The sequence below is a fragment of the Mastacembelus armatus genome, chromosome 17 (genome assembly GCF_900324485.2).
Source record: "Mastacembelus armatus chromosome 17, fMasArm1.2, whole genome shotgun sequence".
Lineage (NCBI taxonomy): Eukaryota > Metazoa > Chordata > Actinopteri > Synbranchiformes > Mastacembelidae > Mastacembelus > Mastacembelus armatus.
Window position 1 is genome coordinate 9,808,857 of NC_046649.1, and position 6,608 is coordinate 9,815,464.

Genomic DNA, 6,608 nt, shown 5'->3' on the forward strand with positions numbered 1-6,608 from the left:
CTGGGCGACGGCAGCAGCAGCACCCTGCTCCACTGACTGTCAATATACATATGTAATATATGTAATATACACAATATACACCCTATACACCGTGCATGGGCTGCTCACACACTTTAGTTGGCAGAGTAAACACTGTACCAGGCACAGCAGCTGGCTCATATTAACAACAGAGGTGTAGTAGTGAGGGGAACAGCCTGAAACTAATAGTGTGCTTTGAGATTTGTTTTTAGTATTTATATGTTAACTGTTAAACTCTTACTGTTGGCTCAGTAAATACGCACAGACTATTTATTGCATCTAAAACCATGTTACTAATCAGTCACAGTGAGCGTGGTAGCAGGTTCTACTCCTGTCTTTACAATAGGCCTGTCTTTACCTTTCTGAAGTTTTATTAAAATACTTTTATGTTGCAACAGACCAGGTTTACAAATATTGAAAAGCAATTTACCCTTAATTCCTCAAATGAGATATCATTCCTTTGAAATCAGATTAATTCGTCTTTTATTGCGAAACACATAATGGTTTTCCAGATTTTTATCTTCTTCTTCTCCTTTCTGCTGCTCCCTTCAGGGGTCGCCACAGCAAATCATCTGCCTCCATTTAACCCTATCCTCTGTATCCTCCTCACGCACACCAACTATCCTCATGTCCTCCTTCACTACATCCAAGAACCTCCTCTTTGGTCTTCCTCTAGGCCTCCTTCCTGGCAGCTCTAACCTCAGCATCCTTTTACCAATGTATTCACTGTCCCTCCTCTGAACATGTCCAAACCATCTCAATCTGGCTTCCCTGGCTTTTTCTCCAAAACATCTAACATGAGCTGTCCCTCTGATGTCCTCATTCCCGATCCTATCCATCCTCGTCACTCCCAGAGAGAACCTCAACATCTTCAGCTCTGCTACCTCCAGCTCTGCCTCCTGTCTTTTTGTATGGATATGGATAATGGATATGGTATGGTATGGATATAATAAAGACCAGAAAAAGGTGACAAATAATGGTTTGTTGTAAACTAAGAACTAAGAACGCTAAACTAAGAAAAGAGAATTTGTGCCGACTTTCTCAATGGTGTTATTAACAATTTATTACAAGGACACCGATAACTGTGACAGATGACATGTGTTTACATTCAGTTATTTGTACAGGTGTGACATTAGATGTATTAGAAAAGGGAAAGGGATCAGGTACAATGGCCCTAAAAGTCAGATCAACTCCATTTGATGAGGGGAATTACAAATTGAGGAAGACCATGTAGCAAGTTTGTTTTGTTAACTAAATAATTTTGTAATTTTTATTTTGCCATCCCTGTGGTACTAAATATTTTTGAGTTTTTATATCATACTTCATGTTAACTTTAATGGCCTACTATTCCTTATACAGTTAAGTTCAGTCTTAAAATAAACAACCAAACAACCAAAATTGTAAACCCAGATTTTATTAAATAGAGCTGAGTATAAGTAAAGAAAATGTTATATCTGCTCTTTCCTTTAACATAACAGAAAACCCTTAAACCTGCACTGAGGTTAAGTGGCTGAAAGAGGGCGCTAAGTTTACAGCCCTTCGCTCAGGACACTGTTTCTACAAATAAGTAAAGGCCACTCTGCTGTGTGTGGATAAAAAACAAAATATAGATACTTAGGTCAGTTTACAGCAGCTTATCCTTCACAATGACTTATTTGCCATTTAAGTTAATTTTAAAAGTGAGGAGCCTTTTCCGTGCAGTAGTTTATGTTTCGACATGAGGGCTCACCGGGTTAGCTTGGCAGCTAGCAGTGTTTGTCGATAATTAGCAGTGGCTCTGCTCCGTGTGCCCGTGTCTTCATGTGCGGTATATTTGAAAGTTAGTGACAATATTTCAAAAGAAAAAAATAACTACAACTTAAAATGATTATAACAGCCAGGCTATGAATAGGACAACACATAAGGCCATTTTTGGGATTCTTATGCATGTGGCTCGTTGGTCTAGGGGTATGATTCTCGCTTTGGGTGCGAGAGGTCCCGGGTTCAAATCCCGGACGAGCCCATCTTTTGCTGTTAAAGTCTGTCTATTTTTTTCAATAAATATTTGTGTTCACTCTTGCTGTATCATTACTCTTGTTTTCTTGCAAACATAGACTTACCAGACAACCTTTGCCTGAAGAGTTGTTATGCCGTCAGTCTTTGTGGACTCTGGCAGCAGTGCCACTATTTTTTTATATTTCAAAATGATTGTATATGTATTTTATCTGCATGAGGTGCCATTTCATCTTCATTAAACAGATAAATTAGTTTAATAAATGTGTCATAAATCTTTTACCCATTAGATTCTCCCTCACTTGTGGAGGGGAAACCCACTTGATTTCCAAGAGCCAGGAGAGCTTGTTTACAAATGAATGCAGTCATATGTTTTGGGTCTATATCACCTTATCCCACTTGTTCCTGCTTCTGGGGCAGGAGCAGCATCAGAGGTCCAGAGGACTTTAAATATGCTCGCTATAAGCTTTTCTGTCTTCACCCGGCAGGGGTTTATCTGAGCCTGCTGTTGTGACAGCATCTCTGCCCCCCTGCCTACACCCTGGCTCAGGACACTGCTCTGCTTAACACAAGTCCAGGAGATATCTCTGTAAATACCCGCCTTTTTTCCTCTCTGTTACAGCAAGTATATCATCGCCACAGGAGCTAAACTACTGCCATTATTTCCATAAGCCTCTTAGTGGCACCATGCTCTGTCATTTCTGGAGTGGCTTCATACTATTAAGTGTGTGACTTTCTATGTATTTTAGGCCCCTCTTTCTTGTACCCTCCCTCCTAATGAAACAAAAAGGTTCCTGATCTCGTATGAATAAGAGTATAAGTTTGAAATAATTCATAGCTTTGTGATGTATGCTGTAATCCCATTTATTAGACAGAAGAAGCAAGCAAGCGAGCCAAATGTATCATTGTTTCCAATGTTTCTCTTTGTCTTTTTGCCTCGTGGAGCCATTTCTACTGTCTTCGAAGCCATATGTCTCCATTCTGACAGAAACTGGCATCATGAATGAGAATTGAAATGGTATTCTGCTTTTAGAGTTACATTGTCATTATTGGCTAATAGAACTGTGATAACTGCACTGTGGTTTAGTGGTTGGCACTGTTGCCTCACAGCAAGAAGGTTCCTGGTCTGAAACCCATCAGGGACCTTTCTGTGTGGAGTTTGCATGTTCTCCCTGTGCTTGTGTGGGTTTTCTCCAGGTACTCTGGTTTCCTCCCACAGTCCAAAACCATGTATGTCGGGTTGATTGGTGACTCTAAATTGTCCATAGGAGTGAGTGTGAGTGTGTGAGGTTGTTTGTCTCTATGTGGCCCTGTGATGGACTGGTGACCTGTCCAGGGTGTACCCCTGCCTTTCACCCAAAGAGAGCTGGGATAGGATCCAGCAGATCCCTGTGACCCTGGTTAGGAATAAGAGGGTATAGATGATGGATGGATTTAAAACATCCTTCTGCACAACATTAACATAAAACATACTGATGAATGCCAAGGATTAAACAGCTGTGTTTGTGTGAATTCAGTGGACATTTGCTTCTGGTGATTCTCCTGCTATACAGAAATAAATATTTAAAAAATCAGCACATGGTGAAATTCAAGAAGCAGCATTCAGAAGTGTAAATACTGCAGTGTTCTGTTTTTGGATTTTAAGCATGAGAGGAAAGAGAAGTCAGAGAAGCGTGATTGTCAAAGCTGTATTTTTCCTTTCAATGACAAGGTCAGAAGTACCTGGTGTAAAAAAAAAAAAGACCTTACAAAGGGGCATTCTGGTAAAATGTTTGTGTTGTCACAGGCTTTCAGAAGCTCAGTAAATGTGCTTTGTCTGGGACTGGCATGCAGTTAGATCATTTACATATTAGAGTTATAAATTCACAGATTTCAGTTGCTTGCCAAAGCCTTCATGCAAACATGTTTAAATACACTAAGTTCAGTGCAGCTTGACTCAGAAAGCGCCTGTAGTTCAGTTCCCTCTTCTCTCCATCACCACACCCTCATCACCCCTTTAACCAATCCGTCACTTAAAGTAAGCAGCCGCCTGCTTAGCTGGCACCTTTCACTTCACAAGTACCACATAATTTACTGCAGGACATTTTAAATCTCCTGCCTCTGTGGAGGAGTCGCTGACAAATGCCTGGTTGCAAATGTATCTCATTGACTGCTGACTCGGTTGTAGTACAAGTTGGCTGATAATGTGGCCCTCAGGTTTATCCTCAGATATTGGAGGAAGTGTATTAATTTACCCTGGATGTGGCCTTATGAAAGTGTACCGGCAGGCAGAGACGAGCTGATCTCCTTCACCTTCTCACTCTCAGCCTCTCAGGATTGAAGCTGTCTGCCACAGAGCCAAAGCATATTTCACCATCAATGTGTCAGGGGGAAAGCTATTAAAACCACTTTACTTTTCCTAAGTATCATGAAAATAAGCACAAGATTTAGTGAAATCCCCTCACAGCACTGAAAATCTTGGGGATTTTCCCTCTAAAATGTTTCTTAATGGATTGCTCAGAAGTATTAGAAACTCTTGTCAAAGTTAAATGTAGTTTTTGGATTTTAGGGTATTTATTTGGAGCTGAAGTGACAAAATTTGAAGTATGAGTGCATCTGAACTTTAATATAATCACATTCACCAGTACACTATGGTATATTAAAGTAGGATTCCTGTGTAGACACAGTAGAAGTTATGTCTTAAAAAATCATTCCAGACAATCAGTGTTTTTTCTTATTCAAGTTTGTGAAATCAAAATAAACAATGAAAGGAAATTGATGTCTATAATATAAGGCTGCAGCTAAAATTTGTGTTACTGTCATAAACTGTCATATAATGCACTTTTTTAATGTATTGATTAATTGTTTGGTCAGAAATTTGTAAAATAAATAAACAAAAAACATAATAAAGCAGATTTATATTACAACCAGTAGTTTGCTTTTACATAAAAAAAGAAAAGAAACAGGTCGTTATAACTGAAGCTGGAACAAGTAATGTTTGACAATTATGTTCAAAACGGATGATTAAAAAAAGATTAAAATAGGTGAGTGGCTTATAATTCCTTATAAAAGTCCATATTTAAGAACAGGATGAAACAAGTGCACTCTCCATAAGTGAAAGACCAGTCTTTTATTTTGAAAATATTTTGGACACCTGGCTTTTATTTAATGACAGATTTGATCCTCGGGGACATGAATGATCCAGTCCTGCACAAATCTGTGAAGTGATGCTCTGCCATGCTTTAAAGATGGTTATTTTCAGATGCTCTTTCTGGAGGAGGTTTGTTGCTCTCAAGAAAATCCTCAGATTTTCTGTTGGATTGGAGTCAGGGGACACACTTGTCCAGAACACAGGTTTCACTTTTTTCTTCTTCTGTGATTTTTCTTTTTTCTATAGTTCCTTCAATATTTGGGTTTACAAACATTCATTGTGAAATCTGCACATCATCTCCCCTATTTCTTTTCTACATATTCAGCCCCATATCAACACATGATGATTCATGGTCTGGACTGTGGTCGCCATGGCCAGGTCCTGTCAGCCGTACTGGACCCTGTCTGCTCTGAGATTCTTTTTAGACCTTGCTCAATTAACCTTTCTGGGAAATCAAAGACACTTTAGTTGCACTGATTACAGGTAAAGTGGCTTTTCTTGCACTAAGGTTGTATATCTGGGCCTGTATTTACAGTGCGTTTTGTTTTTTACTGTACAAAAGATTAAATATACTTCACTTCATCTTAAAAATAACATGATTATTGTATGACACTTTTAGCCAATGAGAGACAGGAAAGAACATCTAGCAAGAAGAGATCCATAATCAGCAATCATCTTTGCCAGTAATTCTTCAGTTGAACAATGCAGTAAATTAGTAGGAGCATTTTTTTTCTCCAGCATTGAGTTGACTTGATAGATTCTCTTCTTGTCAGACGTTGGCACACTCCCCCAGCCCGAGTGCCAAGCCGGCCTCTGTGTGTCGTCTTTCATTTCCTTTTCACCCCCAGGTCTTTCTGTACCTGTCAATTTCTTTCTGCAGTGTGACTCCTTAATCCACCTGAGTGCATGGAGGACAGTTTTGACATAAGAAGAAAAGATAGACTCCTAAGGAGAGGACCAGTATCTTTAGAGCCCGGGGGATAACCGGATTACGACAGCCATTTTGTGCTGCTGGCAGTTTTTCTTATTACCCATTTCCTTTCCTCCTCATCTCTCCAGAGCTGAAATGCTGCCCTTTCTCAGAAGTCACGCCAAACACTGACTGGTACACAAGGACACATACTTTCTATATTTCCCCAAGTAAAACAGCTGAATCCTTTGTGCAGAATAAAAACAAACCTTGACAAATGATAGTAACAAAGAAAAGGATTATTTCTACTTCCTGCCCTTTATGTGGTCCACCTCTCATGTTGTTCTCAGACAGTTAGTCTCTAAAACATGGTCCCTCTGTGGAAGTAATCATTGTCTCTGTGTGCTGGGTGCCTCCTGTGAGCCATGCCTCTACCTACTGCACAGCAGATTACAGCACAGCAGTGAGGAGACAGATCAACTATCTGACCCCTGCTGCCAATCACTTTATCCCTCCAGTCCGTCTGTGCTGAGAAAACCTGCAGAAAAAAACACTCCC

At 39.8% G+C, this 6,608-nt stretch overlaps 1 non-coding gene across 1 annotated transcript; it reads left to right on the forward strand.

The window, feature by feature from the left end:
- The first annotated feature begins 1,948 nt into the window (after positions 1-1,948).
- trnap-ugg (transfer RNA proline (anticodon UGG)) lies at positions 1,949-2,020 on the forward strand. The gene has a single exon. It is a non-coding gene; the product is annotated as a tRNA-Pro (tRNA).
- The last annotated feature ends 4,588 nt before the right edge of the window (positions 2,021-6,608 follow it).